This window comes from Vulpes lagopus, chromosome 6 (genome assembly GCF_018345385.1).
Source record: "Vulpes lagopus strain Blue_001 chromosome 6, ASM1834538v1, whole genome shotgun sequence".
In the NCBI taxonomy this organism is placed as follows: domain Eukaryota; kingdom Metazoa; phylum Chordata; class Mammalia; order Carnivora; family Canidae; genus Vulpes; species Vulpes lagopus.
The window spans coordinates 73,162,501-73,178,461 of NC_054829.1; positions in this window are offsets into that span (position 1 = coordinate 73,162,501).

The window sequence follows — 15,961 nt, forward strand, 5'->3', positions numbered from 1 at the left end:
GACCATACCTCAATATCTTAAAAAGCCATCTACGAAAAGCCCACAGCAAATATCATTCTCAATGGGGAAGCACTAGGAGCCTTTCCCCTAAAATCATGAACAAGACAGGGATGTCCACTCTCACCACTGCTATTCAACATAGTCCTGGAAGTCCTCGCCTCAGCAATCAGACAACAAAAAGACATTAAAGGCATTCAAATTGGCAAAGAAGAAGTCAAACTCTCCTTCTTCTCCGATGACATGCTACTCTACATAGAAAAACCAAAAGCCTCCACCCCAACATTGCTAGAACTCATACAGCAATTTGGCAGTGTGGCAGGATACAAAATCAATGCCCAGAAATCAGTGGCATTTCTATACACTAACAATGAGACTGAAGAAAAAGAAATTAAGGAGTAATTCCCATTTACAATTGCACCCAAAAGCATAAGATACCTAGGAATAAACCTAACAAAAGAGGTGAAGGATCTATACCCTACAAACTATAGAACACTTCTGACAGAAATTGAAGAAGACACAAAGAGATGGAAAAATATTCCATGCTCATGGATTGGCAGAATTAATATTGTGAAAATGTCAATGTTACCCAGGGCAATTTACACGTTTAATGCAATCCCTATCAAAATACCATGGACTTTCTTCAGAGAGTCAGAACAAATTATTTTAGGAATTGTGTGGAATCAGAAAAGACCCCCGAATACCCAGGGGAATTTTAAAAAAGAAAACCATATCCGGGGGCATCAAAATGCCAGATTTCAGGTTGTACTACAAAGCCGGGGTCATCAAGACAGTGTGGTACTGGCACAAATACAGACACATAGATCAATGGAACAGAATAGAGAATCCAGAAGTGGAACCTCAACTTATGGTGAACTAATAGTCAACAAAGGAGGAAAAACTATCCACTGGAAGAAAGACAGTCTCTTCAATAATGGTGCTGGAAAATTGGACATCCACATGCAGAAGAATGAAACTAGACCACTCTCTTGCACCATACACAAAGATAAACTCAAAATGGATGAAAGATCTAAATGTGAGACAAGAGTCCATCAAAATCATAGAGGAGAACACAGGCAACACCCTTTTTGAATTTGGGCCCAGTAACTTCTTGCAAGATACATCCACGAAGGCAAAAGAAACAAAAGCAAAAATGAACTATTGGGACTTCATCAAGATAAGAAGCTTTTGCACAGCAAAGGATACAGTCAACAAAACTCAAAGACTACCTGCAGAATGGGAGAAGATATTTGCAAATGACGTATCAGGTAAAGGGCCAGTTTCCAAGATCTATAAAGAACTTATTAAACTCAACACCAAAGAAACAAACAATCCAATCATGAAATGGGCAAAATACATGAAGAGAAATCTCACAGAGGAAGACATGGACATGGCCAACATGCGCATGAGAAAATGCTCCGCATCACTTGCCATCAGGGAAATACAAATCAAAGCCACAATGAGATACCACCTCACACCAGTGAGAATGGGGAAAATTTACAAGGCAGGAAACCACAAATGTTGGAGAGGATGCGGAGAAAAGGGAACCCTCTTACACTGTTGGTGGGAATGTGAACTGGTGCAGCCACACTGGAAAACTGTGAGGAGGCTCCTCAAAGAGTTAAAAATAGACCTGCCCTACGACCCAGCAATTGCACTGTTGGGGATTTACCCCAAAGATTCAGATGCAATGAAACGCCGGGACACCTGCACCCCGATGTTTCTAGCAACAATGGCCACAATAGCCAAACTGTGGAAGGAGCCTCGGTGTCCATGGAAAGATGAATGGATAAAGAAGATGTGGTCTATGTATACAATGGAATATTACTCAGCTATTAGAAATGACAAATACCCACCATTTGCTTCAACGTGGATGGAACTGGAGGGTATTATGCTGAGTGAAGTAAGTCAGTCGGAGAAGGACAAACAGTGTATGTTCTCATTCATTTGGGGAATATAAACAATAGTGAAAGGGAATATAAAGGAAGGGAGAAGAAATGTGTGGGAAATATTAGAAAGGGAGACAGAAGATGAAGACTCCTAACACTGGGAAACGAACTAGGGGTGGTGGAAGGGGAGAAGGCAGGGGGTGGGGTGAATGGGTTACGGGCGCTGAGGGGGGCACTTGACGGGATGAGCACTGGGTGTTATTCTGTATGTTGGCAAATTGAACACCAATAAAAAATAAATTTCTTATAAAAAAATTTCTGGCTGACAATGTATTATTATTATTATTATTATTATTATTATTACTTTATGTTAAGAATTTTAATTTTAGCGTAACTGGCCCTCATCAGGAAATTGTGGAGAATGTGCCTTGGTAGTAATAAAATATTTGCAAATGTAGAAGAAATGTTCCTTTGATGATGCCACTTGAGTGGAATATATCACAAGTATGTGTTGTATTTCATCCAGCGGTGCTGCCCCAAAATGACCAGAAATTCTGAAGGATGCAAAAGTTAAAGCTAACAGTGTTAGAGGATTTGAGGAGGTCCTTTCCATCATCCCTTTTAGAATCAAGACCTGATTGAAAACATTTGCCTAACTAATGGATGTTGTGATTTGTTTTAACAAACTGTGAGGATCAGTGGCCTCATGGTGTCTGTCGAGAAGGCAACTGTTCAATCCCTTATCAAATGTATGATTTGTGGGCAAGCCCGGCAGCGCGGCGGTTTAGCGCCGCCTGCAGCCCAGGGTGTGATCCTGGATACCCGGGATGGAGTCCCGCATCAGACTCCCTGCAGGGACCCTGCTTCTCCCTCTGTCTGTGTCTCTGCCTCTCTCTCTCTCTCTCTCTGTCTCTGTCTCTATGAATAAATAAGTAAAATCTGAAAAAAATGTATGATTTTTTAATATCTTTTCCCATTCACCAGGTTGCCTTTTCATTTTGTTAAATGGTTTCCTTCACTGTGCAAAAGTTTTTTATTCTGTTGTAGTCCCAATAGTTTGATTTTGTTTCTGTTTCCCCTGCCTTAGGAGACCTATCTAAAAATGTTGCTGTGGCCCATGTTAGAGATGGTTTCAGGTCTCACATTTAAGTCTTCAATATATTTGGTGTTTATTTTTGTGTACTGTGTAAGAAAGTGCTCCAGCTTCACTCTTTTGCATGTAGCTGTTCAGTTTTCCCAACGCTAATTGTTGAAGAAGCTATCTTTTACTCACTGCATGTTCTTGCCTCCTTTGTCATAGATTAATCAACCATATAATTGTGAGTTTATTTCTGGGCCCTCTAGTCTATCCCACTGTCTATTTCTATGCCAATATTGGTTTCATTACTACCACTTTTTTGCAGTATTACTAATGGGTTAATATCCCAAATATGCAATGAACCTATAGAACTCAATACCAAAATAAACAATCTGGTGTTAAAAATGGGCAGAATGCCTGAATAGACATTTTGCAGAGAAGACTTCCAGTTACTCTACAGGCTTATAAGAATACATTCAACATCACTAGCATCAAGGAACATGAAATCAATGCTGCAATGATATGTCATCTAACATCATCAATAATTCATCTATTAGTCTTTTTTATTTTTTTATTTTTAATAATAAATTTATTTTTTATTTGTGTTCAATTTGCCAACATACAGAATAACACCCAGTGCTCATCCCATCAAGTGCCCCCCTCAGTCCCCGTCACCCATTCACTCCCACCCCCTACCCTCCTCCCCTTCCACCACCCCTAGTTCATTTCCCAGAGTTAGGAGTCTTCATGTTCTGTCTCCCTTTCTGATATTTCCTACCCATTTCTTCTCCCTTCCCTTCTATTCCCTTTCACTATTATTTATATTCCCCCAAATTAATGAGAACATATTAGTCTTTTTTAAAATAACAATAATGGTAAGAATGTAACTTGGTGTAGTATGAAGATTCCTCAAAAATTTAAAAATAGAGCTGCCATATGATCCAGCAATTCCAATTCTGGGTTTTCACACAAAGAAAATGAAAACACCAATTTGAAGAGCTATATGAAACCCTATGCTCATTATATCATTATTTACAATATCTAAGGTATGGAATCAAGCTAAGTGTCCATTGATAGATGAATGGGTGAACATGTGGTGCATGTTAGATGAATGGGTGAACATGTGGTGCATAGATATATATTCATATATCACATGCATAAGGGGATATTACCCAGTCATATAAAAAGAAATATCTTGACAATTTTGACAACTTAGATGGACATTAAGGATATTATGCTAAATGAAATGTATCAGACAGAGAGAGACAAATACCAGATGATTTCACTTATATGTGGAATATAACAAATGAAATAAATTAGCAAAACAGAAACAGACTCATAGATGTAGAAAACAATACCTATTGGTTACCAGAGATGTGAGGTTTTGGAGGTGGGCAAAATAGGTGAAGTGCATTAAGAAGTACAAAATAAATCTCAGGGATGTAAAGTAAACCACAGGGAATAAAGTCAATAATATTTTAATAACTTTGTATGGTGAAAGATGGTAACTGAACTCTTGTGGGGATCATTTCAAAACATATAAAAATACAAATAACTGTGATGTATAACTGAAACTGATAGGATATTGTATCTCAATTTATTTTTTTAAGATTGTATTTTTTCTTATTCATGAGACACACAGAGAGATGCGGAGATACAGGCAGAGGGAAAATCAGGGTCCCTGTAGGGAGCCCGATGAGGGACTTGGTTCCAGGACCCAGGGACTATGACCTGAGCCAAAGGCAGATGCTCAACCACTGATCCACCCAGGGTATTATGCTAAATGAAATCTATCAGAAAGAGAGAGACAAATACCAGAAGATTTCACTTATATCTGAAATCTAACAAATGAAATTATATCTCAATTTTAAAAAGGAACAATGTGAAAATATGTAGTAGAATAGATTATTATTACAATTGCCCTCCTTATCAGTCCCTACATTTATTGTAATAAGTCACAGGATATGGAGCTCACCCAGATGGGGAGCTGAGCCCACCTTATCCTGGGAGAAAAAAATCCAGCCCATAAAGAATTATTAAAGATGCTGATTTAATCCTTCCATTCTGGACAGTGGATCTAGATCCGACAGTGAAGGGTCTGAGTTCTTAAACATACAAATCATGCTTTCAGTGATGCTCATGGGCTGTGGTTTCAGTTATATGTTGATGAAAAGGCTCTTGGTGAGAAAGATGCAGAGTTTGCTACAGGATGTGGAATCCCCATACCTCTCCATGGACCAGAGATCTGCATTCTTATCCTTTTTAAAAATTATATTTATGTTTTTATTAAGTTAGAATTGTTTTAAAATTATATTTATTTTTTAAAGATTTTTTAAATTTATTTATTCATGAGAGAGAGAGAGAGGCAGAGACACAGGCAGAGGGAGAAGCAGGCTCCATGCAGGGAGCCCGATGTGGGACTCGATCCTAGGATTCCAGGACCATGCCCTAGGCCAAAAGCAGGCACTAAACTGCTGAGCTACCCAGGCGTCCAAAAATTATATTTATTTTTTTAATTTATTTTTTATTGGTGTTCAATTTGCCAACATATAGAATAACACCCAGTGCTCATCCCACCAAGATTATATTTATTTAAAGTACACAACATGATGGGGCAATTTTTTTTGATGGGGGCAATCCCATATCTTTGACCAGATATCATCCATATACAAGTCAGTAAAAGGGAGAGTGACTGAAGATGATGGAATAGATGGCACAACTAAATACGGAAAATCTGCATCTGAAAGGTTAGGAAGGTCAGAAGAGTGAAAGAAAGCTGCCCACAGGACAGAGGGGACTGTTCACACAGAGAGAGCAGAGATGTGAGTCCTCCCTATGGAGCTCAAAGCATAAAATACTTCATAATAATTTGTCTTTAAAATCCAGAGGGGCTGAATTCTGTGAATCTTTAAAACCAGTGGGACATGGATTGTGGAGCATTAGAAGTCTGCACTGGGTGAGTCAGGAGAGCAGGTGATACCTGGGTTATGATCCTTAAAAATAGAGCAGCCTGTGCAAAGGGGCCATATAAAAAATGCAGTTTATACAATGCTGGGGGCAAACTGAGGACAGATCTTTCATACAGAGCATGTTGGGGGTCTTCTTTGAAAAGAAGAGCTGATAAAAATGCCACTTTACCTCTGTGGTCTTCTTCCCAATAGCATTAGACAAATTTCAATATTGGAGTATTGTATAAAATATCTGACCAGTAATCCTCAAAACAGTCAAAGTCTTCAAACATAAGGAAAGTCTGAGAAACTCACAGTCAAGAGGAGTCTAAAGGTACCATAACAACTAAATGTAAGTGGTATCCTAAATGAGAAATTTCAATAGAAAAAAATGATATTGAAAGGTGAAAACTCAGAAAATCTGGATGAAACTATGGATTTTATTTTAAAATAATATATCAACATTGGTTCATTAATTGCAATAAATGCATTATACTAATATAAGATGTTAATAATAGGAGAAACTGAGCATATGATGTATGGGGACCAGCTATACTACATAGTGCATATCTAAAACTGTTCTATAAGGGAAAGGAGGGGAACTGAGTGGGAAAAATTAGAGAGGGAGACAAACTATGAGAGACTTCTAACTCTGGGAAACAAAGGGTAGTGGAAGAGGAGGTGGGTGGGGGGATGGGGATGGGCACTGAGGAGGGCACATGACGGGATGAGCACTGGGTGTTAGACTACATGTTGGCAAATCAAACTTAAATAAAAACAAATAAAAAATTAAAAAAATAAAACTGTTCTAAAAAATAAAATCTATTAAAAATCAAAAAAAGACTTCATCAAGATAAGAAGCTTTTGCACAGCAAAGGATACAGTCAACAAAACTAAAAGACAACCTACAGAATGGGAGAAGATATTTGCAAATGACATATCAGATAAAGGGCTAGTTTCCAAAATCTATAAAGAACTTATTAAACTCAACACCAAAGAAGCAAACAATCCAATCATGAAATGGGCAAAAGACATGAAGAGAAATCTCACAGAGGAAGACATAGACATGGCCAACATGCACATGAGAAAATGCTCTGCATCACTTGCCATCAGGGAAATACAAATCCAAACCACAATGAGATACCACCTCACACCAGTGAGAATGGGGAAAATTAACAAGGCAGGAAACAACAAATGTTGGAGAGGATGCGGAGAAAAGGGAACCCTCTTACACTGTTGGTGGGAATGTGAACTGGTGCAGCCACTCTGGAAAACTGTGTGGAGGTTCCTCAAAGAGTTAAAAATAGACCTGCCCTACGACCCAGCAATTGCACTGTTGGGGATTTACCCCAAAGATTCAGATGCAATGAAACGTCGGGACACCTGCACCCCGATGTTTCTATCAGCAATGGCTGCAATAGCCAAACTGTGGAAAGAGCCTCGGTGTCCATCGAAAGATGAATGGATAAAGAAGATGTGGTTTATGTATACAATGGAATATTACTCAGCAATTAGAAACGACAAATACCCACCATTTGCTTCAACGTGGATGGAACTGGAGGGTATTATGCTGAGTGAAATAAGTCAATCGGAGAAGGACAAACAGTGTATGTTCTCATTCATTTGGGGAATATAAATAATAGTGAAAGGGAATATAAAGGAAGGGAAAAGAAATGTTGGGAAATATCAGGAAGGGAGACAGAACATAAAGACTCCTAACTCGGGGAAACGAACTAAAGGTGGTGGAAGAGGAGGAGGGTGGGTGTTGGAGGGGAATGGGTGACGGGCACTGAGGTGGACACTTGACGGGATGAGCACTGGGTGTTTTTCTGTATGTTGGTAAATTGAACACCAATAAAAATTAATTTAAAAAATCAAAAAAAAAAGTAAAGGAGAAAGCTGGCAGGTGCCATTGGACTGTCCGCCCAGCATAAACCCTGAGCCACCTGCAGGGCATAGAGCACAACACTCAACCCTGGGCTCATGGCACACTCTATGAAAGTTGTGCATGCCCTGTTTAGGTATTAGGTGCACTGCTGCCGCCAGGCACGTATTCAGCTGCAGCACCAGGCTTACCATGCACCCTAGGCACCTCACAAACCAGGCCCAGTCGCCAGGGAGCACCATACCCAGCCTCTCACGCCCCCAACTGCCCCAGGGCAAAGCCACCAGCAGCTGCTTAGGGAGATCCAGCATATGACTAGTTGCCCAACACAAAATTTTATTCATTCAGTTAGTCAATATAAAGTAATACTTAGTTTCAGATGTAGTGTGCAATGATTTATCACTTGAGTATAATACCCACTGCTCAACCCACCTCCTCTCCAGCATCCCTCAGTTTGTATCCTTTAGTTAAGAGTCTCTCATGGGTTGTCTCCCTCTCTGATGACTTTCCCTTCAGTTTTCCTTCCTTTCCCTTATGATCCTCTGCACTGATTCTTATATTATTCATATGAGTGAGACCATATGAAAATTGTCTTTATCTGATTGACTTATTTCACTCAGCATAATACCTTCCAGTTCCATCCACGTCGAAGCAAATGGTGCGTATTCATTGATTCTAATGGCTGAGCAATATCCCATTGCATATATAGACCACAACTTCTTTATCCATCCATCTGTCCAAGGACATCGAGGCTTCTTCCACAGTTTGACTATTGTGGACATTGCTGCTATAAACATCGGGGTGCAGGTGTCCTGCCATTTCACTGCATCTGTATCCTTGGGGTAAATACCCAGTATGCAATTGCTGGGTCATAGGATAGTTCTATTTTTAACTTCTTGAGGACCCTCCATCCTGGTTTCCAGAGTAGCTGTACCAGTTCCATTCCCACCAACAGTGCAGGAGGGTTCCCCTTTCTCCACATCCTCTCCAAGATTTGTGGTTTCCTGCCTTGTTAATTTTCTCCATTCTCACTGGTGTGAGGTGGTATCTCATTGTGGTTTTGATTTGTATTTGCATGATGGCAAGTGATGCAGAGAATTTTCCCATGTGTGTGTTGGCCATGTCTATGTCTTCCTCCGTGAAATTTCTGTTCATGTCTTTTGCCCATTTCATGATTGGATTGTTTGTTTCTTTGCTTGTTGAGTTTAATAAGTTCTTTTTTTTAATTAATTTTTATTGCTGTTCAATTTACCAACATACAGAAAAACACCCAGTGCTCATCCCTTCAAGTGTCCACCTCAGTGCCCGTCACCCATTCCCCTCCAACACCCACCCTCCTCCCCTTCCACCTCCCTAGTTCATTTCCCAGAGTTAGGAGTCCTTATGTTCTGTCTCCCTTCCTGATATTTCCCAACATTTCTTTTCGCTTCCTTTATATTCCCTTTCACTATTATTCATATTCCCCAAATGAATGAGAACATACACTGTTTGTCCTTCTCCGATTGACTTATTTCACTCAGCATAATACCCTCCAGTTCCATCCACGTTGAAGCAAATGGTGGGTATTTGTCGTTTCTAATTGCTGAGTAATATTCCATTGTATACATAAACCACATCTTCTTTATCCATTCATCTTTCCATGGACACCGAGGCTCCTTCCACAGTTTGGCTATTATGGCCATTGCTGATAGAAACATCGGGGTGCAGGTGTCCCGACGTTTCATTGCATCTGAATCTTTGGGGTAAATCCCCAACAGTGCAATTGCTGGGTCGTAGGGCAGGTCTATTTTTAACTCTTTGAGGAACCTCCACACAGTTTTCCAGAGTGGCTGCACCAGTTCACATTCCCACCAACAGTGTAAGAGGGTTCCCTTTTCTCCGCATCCTCTCCAACATTTGTTGTTTCCTGCCTTGTTAATTTTCCCCATTCTCACTGGTGTGAGGTGGTATCTCATTGTGGTTTGGATTTGTATTTCCCTGATGGCAAGTGATGCAGAGCATTTTCTCATGTGCGTGTTGGCCATGTCCATGTCTTCCTCTGTGAGATTTCTCTTCATGTCTTTTGCCCATTTCATGATTGGATTGTTTGTTTCTTTGGTGTTGAGTTTAATAAGTTCTTTATAGATTTTAGAAACTAGCCCTTTATCTGATATGTCATTTGCAAATATCTTCTCCCATTCTGTAGGTTGCCTTTTAGTTTTGTTGACTGTATCCTTTGCTGTGCAAAAGCTTCTTATCTTTATGAAGTCCCAATAGTTCATTTTTGCTTTTGTTTCTTTTGCCTTTGTGGATGTATCTTGCAAGAAGTTACTGTGGCCGAGTTCAAAGAGGGTGTTGCCTGTGTTCTCCTCTAGGATTTGGATGGACTCTTGTCTCACATTGAGATCTTTCATCCATTTTGAGTCTATCTTTATGTATGGTGAAAGAGAGTGGTCCAGTTTCATTCTTCTGCATGTGGATGTCCAATTTTCCCAGCACCATTTATTGAAGAGACTGTCTTTCTTCCAATTGATAGTCTTTCCTCCTTTATCGAATATTAGATGACCATGCATTTCAGGGTCCACTTCTGGGTTCTCTATTCTGTTCCATTGATCTATGTGTCTGTTTTTGTGCCAGTACCACACTGTCTTGATGACCACAGCTTTGTAGTACAACCTGAAATCTGGCATTGTGATGCCCCCAGCTATGGTTTTCTTTTTTAAAATTCCCCTGGCTATTCCGGGTCTTTTCTGATTCCACACAAATCTTAAAATAATTTGTTCTAACTCTCTGAAGAAAGTCCATGGTATTTTGATAGGGATTGCATTAAACGTGTAAATTGCCCTGGGTAACATTGACATTTTTACAATATTAATTCTGCCAATCCATGAGCATGGAATATTTTTCCATCTGTTTGTGTCTTCCTCAATTTCTTTCACAAGTGTTGTATAGTATTTAGGGTATAGATCTTTTACCTCTTTGGTTAGGTTTATTCCTAGGTATCTTATGCTTTTGGGTGCAATTGTAAATGGGAATTACTCCTTAATTTCTCTTTCTTCAGTCTCATTGTTAGTGTATAGAAATGCCATTGATTTCTGGGCATTGATTTTGTATCCTGCCACGCTACCAAATTGCTGTATGAGTTCTAGCAATCTTGGGGTGGAGGCTTTTGGGTTTTCTATGTAGAGTATCATGTCATCGGCGAAGAAGGAGAGTTTGACTTCTTCTTTGCCAATTTGAATGCCTTTAATGTCTTTTTGTTGTCTGCTTGCTGAGGCGAGGACTTCCAGAACTATGTTGAACAGCAGTGGTGAGAGTGGACATCCCTGTCTTGTTCCTGATCTTAGGGGAAAGGCTCCCAGTGCTTCCCCATTGAGAATGATATTTCCTGTGGGCTTTTCGTAAATGGCTTTTAAGATGTCGAGGAAAGTTCCCTCTATCCCAACACTCTTAAGGGTTTTGATCAGGAATGGATGCTGTATTTTGTCAAATGCTTTCTCTGCATCTAATGAGAGTATCATATGGTTCTTGGTTTTTCTCTTGCTGATATGATGAATCACATTGATGGTTTTACGAGTGTTGAACCAGCCTTGTGTCCCGGGGATAAATCCTACTTGGTCATGGTGAATAATCTTCTTAATGTACTGTTGTATCCTATTGGCTAGTATCTTGTTGAGAATTTTTGCATCCATGTTCATCAGGGATATTGGTCTATAATTCTCCTTTTTTGTGGGGTCTTTGTCTGGTTTCGGAATTAAGGTGATGCTGGCCTCATAGAACGAATTTGGAAGTACTCCATCTCTTTCTATCTTTCCAAACAGCTTTACTAGAATAGGTATGATTTCTTCTTTAAACGTTTGATAGAATTCCCCTGGGAAGCCATCTGGCCCTGGACTCTTGTGTCTTGGGAGGTTTTTGATGACTGCTTCAATTTCCTCCCTGGTTATTGACCTGTTCAGGTTTTCTATTTCTTCCTGCTCCAGTTTTGGTAGTTTGTGGCTTTCCAGGATGCATCCATTTCTTCTAGATTTCCTAACTTATTGGCGTACAGCTGTTCATAATATGTTTTTAAAATCGTTTGTATTTCCTTGGTGTTGGTAGTGATCTCTCCTTTCTCATTCATGATTTTATTAATTTGAGTCTTCTCTCTCTTCTTTTTAACAAGGTTGGCTAATGGTTTATCTATATTATTAATTCTTTCAAAGAACCAACTCCTGGTTCTGTTGATCTGTTCCACAGTTCTTTTGGTCTCGATATCATTGAGTTCTGCTCGAATTTTAATTAACTGTCTTCTTCTGCTCGGGGTGGGGTCTATTTGTTGCTTTTTCTCTAGTTCCTTTATGTGTAGGGTGAGCTTTTGAATTTGAGATCTTTCCAGTTTTTGAATGGATGCTTGTATTGCGATGTATTTCCCCCTCAGGACTGCTTTTGCTGCATCCCAAAGATTTTGAACGGTTGTATCTTCATTCTCATTAGTTTCCATGAATCTTTTTAATTCTTCCTTAATTTCCTGGTTGACCTTTTCATCTTTTAGCAGGATGGTCCTTAACCTCCACGTGTTTGTGGTCCTTCCAAACTTCTTTTTGTGCTTAAGTTCTAATTTCAAGGCATTATGGTCTGAGAATATACAGGGGACTATCCCGATCTTTTGGTATCGGTTCAGACCCGATTTGTGACCCAGTATGTGGTCTATTCTGGAGAAAGATCCATGTGCACTTGAGAAGAATGTGTATTCAGTTGAGTTTGGATGTAAAGTTCTGTAGATATCTGTGAAATCCATCTGGTCCAGTATATCATTTAAAGCTCTCGTTTCTTTTTATATGTTGTGCTTAGAATACCTATCTAGTATAGAGAGAGCTAGATTGAAGTCACCAAGTATAAATGTATTATTATCAAAGTATTTCTTTAGTTTGGTTATTAATTGGTTTAAATATTTGGCAGCTCCCACATTCGGGGCATATATATTGAGGATTGTTAAGTCCTCTTGTTGGATAGATCCTTTGAGTATGAGATAGTGTCCCTCTTCATCTCTCACTATAGTCTTCGGGGTAAATTTTATTTTATCTGATATAAGGATGGCAACCCCTGCTTTCTTTTAAGGACCATTTGAATGGTAAATAGTTCTCCAACCTTTTATTTGCAGGTTGTAGGTGTCCTTCTGTCTAAAATGAGTCTCTTGTAGACAGCAAATAGATGGGTCCTGCTTTTTTATCCAGTCTGAAACCCTGCGCCTTTTGATGGGGTCATTAAGCCCGTTCACATTCAGAGTTACTATTGATAGATATGAGTTTAGTGTCATCATATCTATTCAGTCCTTGTTTTTGTGGATTGTTCCACTGAACTTCTTCTTAAAGGGGAATTTTAAGAGTCCCCCTTAAAATTTCTTGCAGGGCTGGTTTGGAGGTTACATATTCTTTCAGTTCCTGCCTGTCTTGGAAGCTCTTTATCTCTCCTTCCATTTTGAATGAGAGCCTTTCTGGATAAAGTATTCTTGGTTGCATGTTCTTATCATTTAGGACCCTGAATATATCCTGCCAGCCCTTTCTGGCCTGCCAGGTCTCTGTGGAGAGGTCTGCTGTTACCCTAATATTCCTCCCCATAAACGTCAGGGACTTTTTTTCTCTTGCTGCTTTAAGGATCTTCTCCTTATCTTTGGAATTTGCAAGCTTCACTATTAAATGTCGAGGTGTTGAACGGTTTTTGTTGATTTTAGGGGGGGATCTCTCTATTTCCTGGATCTGAATGCCTGTTTCCCTTCCCAGATTAGGAAAGTTTTCAGCTAGGATTTGTTCAAATACATATTCTGGCCCTCTGTCCCTTTCTGCGCCCTCAGGAACCCCAATTAAACGTAGGTTTTTCTTCCTCAGGCTGTCATTTATTTCCCTTAATCTATCTTCATGATCTTTTAATTGCTTGTCTCTTTTTTCCTCAGTTTCCCTCTTTGCCATCAACTTGTCTTCTATGTCACTCACTCGTTCTTCCACCTCGTTAACCCTCGTCGTTAGAACTTCTAGCTTGGATTGCATCTCATTTAATTGATTTTTAATTTCTGCCTGATTGGATCTAAATTCTGCACTCATAAAGTCTCTTGAGTCCTTTACGGTTTTTTTCTAGAGCCACCAGTAGCTGTAAAATAGTGCTTCTGAATTGGCTTTCTGACATTGAATTGTAATCCAAATTTTGTAATTCTGTGGGAGTGAGGGCTGTTTTTGATTCTTTTTTTTGAGGTGAGGTTTTCCTTCTAGTCATTTTGCTCAGTGCAGAGTGGCCAAAAACAAGTTGTATTGGGAAAAGGAGAAAACGAGAGAGAAGGAAAGAAAAGAGAAAAAGAAAAAAAGAGAAAGAAGAAAAAAAGGGGAAAAAGAGAAGAGAAAGAAAGGAGAAAAAAGAAAGAAAAAAAAGGGTGGGGTGGGGGTAGCAATCAGAAATCAAGAAGAAAGAAAGAAAAAAAAGCACAAAACAAAACAAAACCAAAAACAAAAAAACAAAAAACAAAAACAAAAAAACAAAAAACAAAAACAAAAAAACAAAAAAAAAAAAACAGGGGGAGTATCTTCCGATTCTGTATACTTTAAGACCCTTGACTTCCCTTGGAACTGGTCCGTGTCGCTGGTCTTCTGGGGGAGGGGCCTGCTGTGCTGATTCTCAGGTGTTAGCACTTGGGGGAGCTGCTCTGCCCCCTGCCTGGTGCAGGGCTCAGTGGGGGGTGTTTACCCCGTGAGGCCCCGGGAGGAAGCCACAGTGGCGGCGGCAGCTCTGGGACCCTGGAGTCAGCTCCCGCAGTAGCTCCAGGGCTCTCTGTCTGTAGGGCCTGGGGTTCCGGGGCGGGGCCGCTGATCTGCTCAGTTCCAGGCAGGAGCGTCCTCGCTGTCCTGGGCCCTCCCGGCCTCTGCCTGTCCCTGGGGAGGCCGGATCCTGGGCTGTGTCCCGGCACCCTGTGCTCTGGAGCCTGCGCTGTTGGATTTGCGCTCCCGCCCCACAGCCCCCTCTGGGGAGCTTCTTCCTCTGCACGAGCCGCCGCCGCCGAGCTGCTCCCGGAGCCCCGCAGGCCCCTCCGCGGAGCCGCCGCCCGAGCCCCTCCGAGCTGCTCCGGGTCCCGCCGAGCGCTGCAGCCCTTAGGGAGCTCGGCGCATCTCCCCGGGGCGCAGGTGCCTGTTACTGTCCCAGGGAGCCCGAGGGCGTCCCCGCCTTTCTGGGGATCCTGCTCCAATTCCCTGGGAGCCCCTTTCCGCGGGTAGGTTGGTGCAGCTCCTGCTCCTCCGGGACGGGGCTCTCCTGTCCTGGGGACACTCGCCCCGGCCTCAGCCCGGCTCCTCGTGGGCCCCTCCCCCTTGGAGGCCTTTTGTGTCTTTATTTCTTTTTTCCCGTCTTCCTACCTTGATAGAAGCGCGAACTCTTCTCACTGTAGCATTCCAGCTGGTCTCTCTTTAAATCTCAGGCCGAATTCGTAGATTTTCAGGATGATTGGATGGTTTTCTAGGTAATTTGTTGAGGACAGGTGACTTGGGGACCCTACTCCTCCGCCATCTTGCCCCTCCCCCTTTAATAAGTTCTTTATAGATTTTGGAAACTAGCCCTTTATCTGATATGTCATTTGCAAATATCTTCTCCCATTCTGTAGGTTGTGTGTTTTAGTTTTGTTGACTGTTTCTTTGGCTGTACAGAAGCTTTTAATCTTGATGAAATCCCAATAATTCATTTTTGCTTTTGTTTCTCTTGCCTTCATGGATGTATCTTGCAAGAAGTTGCTGTGGCCGAGTTAAAAAAGGATGTTGCCTGTGTTCTTCTCTAGGATTTTGATGCAACTTGTTTCACATTTAGATCTTTCATCCATTTTGAGTTTATTTTTGTGTCTGGTATAAGAAAATGGTCTAGTTTCATTCTTTCCTTTTTAATATTTCCCTGGCTATTTGGGGTCTTTTCTGATTCCACAGAAATCTTAAGATGATTTGTTCCCACTCTCTGAAGAAAGTCCATGGTATTTTGATACATGGTATTTTGATAGGGATTGCATTATATGTGTAAATTGCCCTGAGTATCATTGCCATTTTCACAATATTACTTCTTCCATTACATGAGCATGGAATATTTTTCCATCTCTTTGTGTCTTCCTCAATGTTTTTCAGACGTGTCCTGTAGTTTTTAAGGTATAGAATATTTATCTCTTTGGTTAGGGTTATTCCTA